Source organism: Triticum aestivum, chromosome 1A (assembly GCF_018294505.1).
Source record: "Triticum aestivum cultivar Chinese Spring chromosome 1A, IWGSC CS RefSeq v2.1, whole genome shotgun sequence".
NCBI lineage: Eukaryota > Viridiplantae > Streptophyta > Magnoliopsida > Poales > Poaceae > Triticum > Triticum aestivum.
In genome coordinates, this window is record NC_057794.1 from 92,963,863 (window position 1) to 92,970,842 (window position 6,980).

Below are 6,980 nucleotides of genomic sequence, written 5' to 3' on the forward strand. Positions count from 1 at the left end.
CCGGAAGCTTGTCGCTCGCCGGATCTTGCCGGGACGCAGGGCGCGTCGCGGCAAGCTTTCTTGGTATGCCTTGAATAGCCTTCCCGGCAAGCTCCTCTTGCCGGGGTCTTGTCTCTTCCCGGCAAGATCCTCTTGCCGTGGCCTTGGTTGGCCTTCCCGGCAAGCTCCTCTTGCCGGGGCCTTGGTTGGCCTTCCCGGCAAGCTCCTCTTGCCGGTGCCTTGGTTGGCGTACTTTGTTCTTGAATGGTCTTCAAGGGAACCGCGGAGGGTCTTGGCGGTCACCCGGCAAGCCTTGCCGCGGGGCGCTGCAACTGCCCGTGCACAAGTTCGGGGTGCTAGGGTACCCCTACTCTAGTACACCGACACAAGCATTGCAACTAATGAGTTAGTTGCGAGATGATGTATTACGAAACGAGTAAAGAGACTTGCCGGTCACGAGATTGAACTAGGTATTAAGATACCGACGATCGAATCTCGGGCAAGTAACATACCGATGACAAAGGGAACAACGTATGTTGTTATGCGGTCTGACCAATAAAGATCTTCGTAGAATATGTGGGAACCAATATGAGCATCCAGGTTCCGCTATTGGTTATTGACCAGAGACATGTCTCGGTCATGTCTACATTGTTCTCGAACCCGTAGGGTCCGCACGCTTAAGGTTTCGATGACAGTTATATTATGAGTTTATGAGTTTTGATGTACCGAAGTTAGTTCGGAGTCCCGGATGTGATCACGGACATGACGAGGAGTCTCGAAATGGTCGAGACATAAAGATTGATACATTGGACGGCTATATTCGGACACCGGAAGTGTTTCGGATGATTTCGGAGAAAACTGGAGTGCCGGAGGGTTACCGGAACCCCCCCCCCCCCCGGGGAGAAGTAATGGGCCTTATGGGCCCTAGTGGAGAGAGAGAGGGGCGGCCAGGGTGGGCCGCGCGCCCCTCCCCCTCTGGTCCGAATTGGACTAGGAGAGGGGGGGCGGCGCCCCCCTTTCCTTCTCCATGTCCCCTTTCCTTTCCCCCTCCTAGTAGGAGTAGGAAAGAGGGGAGTCCTACTCCTACTAGGAGGAGGACTCCTCCTCCTTGGCGCGCCCTAGGGCCGGCCAGCCTCCTCCCCTTGCTCCTTTATATACGGGGGCAGGGGGCACCCCTAGACACACAAGTTGATCCACGTGATCGTTTTCTTAGCCGTGTGCGGTGACACCTTCCACCATACTCCTCGATAATATTGTAGCGGTGCTTAGGCGAAGCCCTATGACGGTAGAACATCAAGATCGTCACCACGCCATCATGCTGACAGAACTCTTCCCCGACACTTTGCTGGATCGGAGTCCGGGGATCGTCATCGAGCTGAACGTGTGCTAAAACTCAGAGGTGCCGTAGTTTCGGTGCTTGATTGGTCGGGCCATGAAGATGTACGACTACATCAACCGCGTTGTCATAACGCTTCCGTTGTTGGTCTACGAGGGTACATAGATCACACTCTCCCCTCTCGTTGCTATGCATCACCATAATCTTGCGTGTGCGTAGGAAAAATTTTGAAATTACTACGTTACCCAAAAGTGGCATCCGAGCCTAGGTTTTATGTGTTGCTGTTATATGCACGAGTAGAACACAAGTAAGTTGTGGGTGATATAAGTCATACTGCTTACCAGCATGTCATTCTTTGGTTCGGCGGTATTGTTGGATGAAGCGGCCCGGACCGACATTACGCGTACGCTTACGCGAGACTGGTTCTACCGATGTGCTTTGCACACAGGTGCTGGCGGGTGTCAGTTTCTCCAACTTTAGTTGAACCAAGTGTGGCTACGCCCGGTCCTTGCGAAGGTTAAAACAGCACCAACTTGACAAACTATCGTTGTGGTTTTGATGCATAGGTAAGATTGGTTCTTGCTTAAGCCCGTAGAAGCCATGTAAAACTTGCAACAACAAAGTAGAAGACGTCTAACTTGTTTTTGCAGGGCATGTTGTGATGTGATATGGTCAAGACATGATGCTAAATTTTATTGTATGAGATGATCATGTTTTGTAACCGTGTTATCGGCAACTGGCAGGAGCCATATGGTTGTCGCTTTGTTGTATGCAATGCAATTGCGCTGTAATGCTTTACTTTATCACTAAGCGGTAGCGATAGTCGTGGAAGCATAAGATTGGCGAGACGACAACGATGCTACAATGATGATTAAGGTGTCGCGCCGGTGACAATGGTGATCATGACGGTGCTTCGAAGATGGATATCACAAGCACAAGATGATGATGGCCATATCATATCACTTATATTGATTGCATGTGATGTTTATCTTTTATGCATCTTATCTTGCTTTATTTAACGGTAGCATTTTAAGATGATCTCTCACAAATTATCAAGAAGTGTTCTCCCTGAGTATGCACCGTTGCGAAAGTTCTTCGTGCTGAGACACCACGTGATGATCAGGTGTGATAGGCTCTACGTTCAAATACAACGGGTGCAATACAGTTGCACACGCAGAATACTCAGGTTATACTTGACGAGCCAAGCATATACAGATATGGCCTCGGAACACGGAGACCGAAAGATCGAGCGTGAATCATATAGTAGATATGATCAACATAGTGATGTTCACCAATGAAACTACTCCATCTCACGTGATGATCGGACATGGTTTAGTTGATTTGGATCACGTAATCACTTAGAGGATTAGAGGGATGTCTATCTAAGTGGGAGTTCTTTAGTAATATGATTAATTGAACTTGAATTTATCATGAACTTAGTACCTGATAGTATCTTGCTTGTTTATGTTTGATTGTAGATAGATGGCCCGTGCTGTTGTTCCGTTGAATTTTAATGTGTTCCTTGAGAAAGCAAAGTTGAAAGATGATGGTAGCAATTACACGGACTGGGTCCGTAACTTGAGGATTATCCTCATTGCTGCACAGAAGAATTATGTCCTGGAAGCACCGCTGGGTGCCAGGCCTGCTGCTGGAGCAACACCAGATGTTATGAACGTCTGGCAGAGCAAAGCTGATGACTACTCAATAGTTCAGTGTGCCATGCTTTATGGCTTAGAATCGGGACTTCAACGACGTTTTGAACATCATGGAGCATATGAGATGTTCCAGGAGTTGAAGTTAATATTTCAAGCAAATGCCCGGATTGAGAGATATGAAGTCTCCAATAAGTTCTATAGCTGCAAGATGGAGGAGAACAGTTCTATCAGTGAGCATATACTCAAAATGTCTGGGTATAATAATCACTTGATTCAATTGGGAGTTAATCTTCCAGATGATTGCGTCATTGACAGAATTCTCCAATCACTACCACCTAGCTACAAGAGCTTCGTGATGAACTATAATATGCAAGGGATGAATAAGACTATTCCCGAGCTCTTCGCAATGCTGAAAGCTGCGGAGGTAGAAATCAAAAAGGAGCATCAAGTGTTGATGGTCAAAAAGACCACTAGTTTCAAGAAAAAGGGCAAAGGGAAGAAGAAGGGGAACTTCAAAAAGAACAGCAAGCAAGTTGCTGCTCAAGAGAAGAAACCCAAATTTGGACCTAAGCCTGAAACTGAGTGCTTCTACTGCAAGCAGACTGGTCACTGGAAGCAGAACTGCCCCAAGTATTTGGCGGATAAGAAGGATGGCAAGGTGAACAAAGGTATATAAAATATACATGTTATTGATGTGTACCTTACTAATGCTCGCAGTAGCACCTAGGTATTTGATACTGGTTCTGTTGCTAACATTTGCAACTCGAAACAGGGACTACGGATTAAGCGTAGATTGGCTAAGGACGAGGTGACGATGCGCGTGGGAAATGGTTCCAAAGTCGATGTGATCGCAGTCAGCACGCTACCTCTACATCTACCTTCGGGATTAGTATTAGACCTAAATAATTGTTATTTGGTGCCAGCGTTGAGCATAAACATTATATCTAGATCTTGTTTAATGCGAGACGGTTATTCATTTAAATCAGAGAATAATGGTTGTTCTATTTATATGAGTAATATCTTTTATGGTCATGCACCCATGAAGAATGGTCTATTCTTATTAAATCTCGATAGTAGTGACACACATATTCATAATGTTGAAGCCAAAAGATGCAGAGTTGATAATGATAGTGCAACTTATTTGTGGCACTGCCGTTTAGGTCATATCGGTATAAAGTGCATGAAGAAACTCCATACTAATGGACTTTTGGAACCACTTGATTATGAATCACTTGGTACTTGCGAACCGTGCCTTATGGGTAAGGTGACAAGAACACCGTTCTCCGGTACTATGGAGAGAGCAACAGATTTGATGGAAATCATACATACAGATGTATGTGGTCCGATGAATGTTGAGGCTCGTGGCGGATATCGTTATTTTCTCACTTTCACAGATGACTTAAGCAGATATGGGTATATCTACTTAATGAAACATAAGTCTGAAACATTTGAAAAATTCAAAGAATTTCAGAGTGAAGTTGAAAATCATCGTAACAAGAAAATAAAATTCCTACAATCTGATCTTGGAGGAGAATATTTGAGTTACGAGTTTGGTGTACATTTGAAACAATGCGGAATAGTTTCGCAACTCACGCCACCCAGAACACCACAGCGTAATGGTGTGTCCAAACGTCGTAATCATACTTTACTTGATATGGTGCAATCTATGATGTCTCTTACTGATTTACCGCTATCATTTTGGGGTTATGCTCTAGAGACAGCCGCATTCACGTTAAATAGGGCACCATCAAAATCTGTTGAGACGACGCCTTATGAACTGTGGTTTGGCAAGAAACCAAAGTTGTCGTTTCTGAAAGTTTGGGGCTGCGATGCTGTAACACCCTCGATGCGACTATAGCTCCCACGTGTCAAGGCACGACTTATAGACATAATCGCATTGAAGGCATATGTCGCAAGTTAGGCAATCTTCACAACATCCCATGTAATATGGTATTAAAAGGGAGATAACATAGTTGGCCTACACTCGCCACGTCAATCAAGTACATAAATAACATTACATCATCCAAACACTCATGGCCCGACTACGGCGCCAAAATAAAAGAGAACCCAACATGCGACACGGTCCCAATCACCCCCAACTGGGCACCACTACTGATCATCGGGAAAGGAAACATAGTAACGTTGAGAGTCTTCGTCGAACTCCCACTTGAGCTCATACGCGTCTCCTGGAGCGGAATCATCAGGCCCTGCATCTGGTGTAATAGTAATCTGTGAGCCACAGGGACTCAGCAATCTCGCACCCTCGTGATCAAGACTATTTAAGCTTATAGGTATGGCAAGGCAAAAATATGAGTGAAGCTGCAGCAAGCGACTAGCAAGTATGGTGGCTAACTTATTCGCAAAAGAGAGCGAGAAGAGGAGGCAAAGCACGAGCAAGAAACTAAAGAGCAACCTGCGCAAACATTACTCCAACACCGTGTCCACATCCTGGACTCCGCCGAGAAGAGGCCATCACGGTAACACACTCAGTTGATTCATTTTAATTAAGTTAAGGTTCAAGTTATCTACAACCGGGCATTAACAAATTCCCATCTGCCCATAACCGCGGGCACGGCTTTCGAAAGTTCAAATCCCTGCAGGGGGGTCCCAACTTAGCCCATGACAAGCTCTCACGGTCAACGAAGGAATAGACCTCCTCCCAAGACGTTCCGATCAGACTCGGTATCTCGGTAATTCAAGACACTTCGACAGGTTAAAACAAGACCAGCAACACCGCCCGAATGTGCCAACAAATCCCGATAGGAGCTGCACATATCTCGTTCTCAGGGCACACTCAGATGAGACTAGCTACGAGTAAAACCAACCCTCAAGTTTCCCCGAGGTGGCCCCGCAGGCAGCTCAGTTCGGACCAACACTCAGAGGGAGCACTGGCCCGGGGGGGGTTAAAAATAAGATGACCCTTGGGCTCCGGTAACCCAAGGGAAAAAGAGGCTAGGTGGCGAATGGTAAAACCAAGGTTGGGCATTGCTGGAAAAGCTTTAATCAAGGCGAACTATCAAGGGGTTCCCATTATAACCCAACCGCGTAAGGAACGCAAAATCCGGGAACATAACACCGATATGACGGAAACTAGGGCGGCAAGAGTGGAACAAAACACTAGGCGAGAGGCCGAGCCTTCCACCCTTTACCCAGTATATAGATGCATTAAGATAACATAGCAATATAATGATATCCCAACAAGTAAATAAATGTTCCAACAAGGAACGGCCTTCCAATCTTCACCTGCAACTAGCAGCGCTATAAGAGGGGCTGAGCAAAGCGGTAACATAGCCAAACAACGGTTTGCTAGGACAATGGTGGGTTAGAGGTTTGACATGGCAATTTGGGAGGCTTGCAAGCAAGTGGTAGGCATCGTAGCAATGGCATAGCAAAAGAACGAGCAAACTAGCATAGCAAAGATAGTAGTGATTTCGAGGGTATGATCATCTTGCCTGCACAGTTGTCAGAGTTGACTGGATCCTTGAAAGCAAACTCAACGGGCTCCTCATTAGCGAACTCGTCTCCCGGCTCTACCCAAACAAGATAAACAAGCAACAAGGATACAATCAACCATGTGCAAACTCAAACAACACAATGCAAAGATGATATGCTATGCGGGATGCGATGCGGGATACAAAATGCAAGATATGACAGGAAATGCATGAACCTGGCTTCAACTTGGAAATCCAAGTGTGCCACTGGAAAGATGAGATGAAATCGCTTGAAAACGATATAAAGAACGCCAGAATCGGAGTTACGGTTTGGAAATGGCAAGCGGTTCAAATATGACCCCGGTCTGCGATTTACAGCAAGTAGGCATCGAAATGCAACAAAAAGAACATGCTACAGCCACCAAATATGACAACAAAATACATGGCAGGGATGCACACAAGATGCTTAACAAAACTCTAGCACTGAGCTACGGCCAATTCGTCCATTAACAGGTTCAAACAAGCATGGCAAAAATGCATATGACGAGCAGATCTCAGACTTAGTGAAATTAACACTCG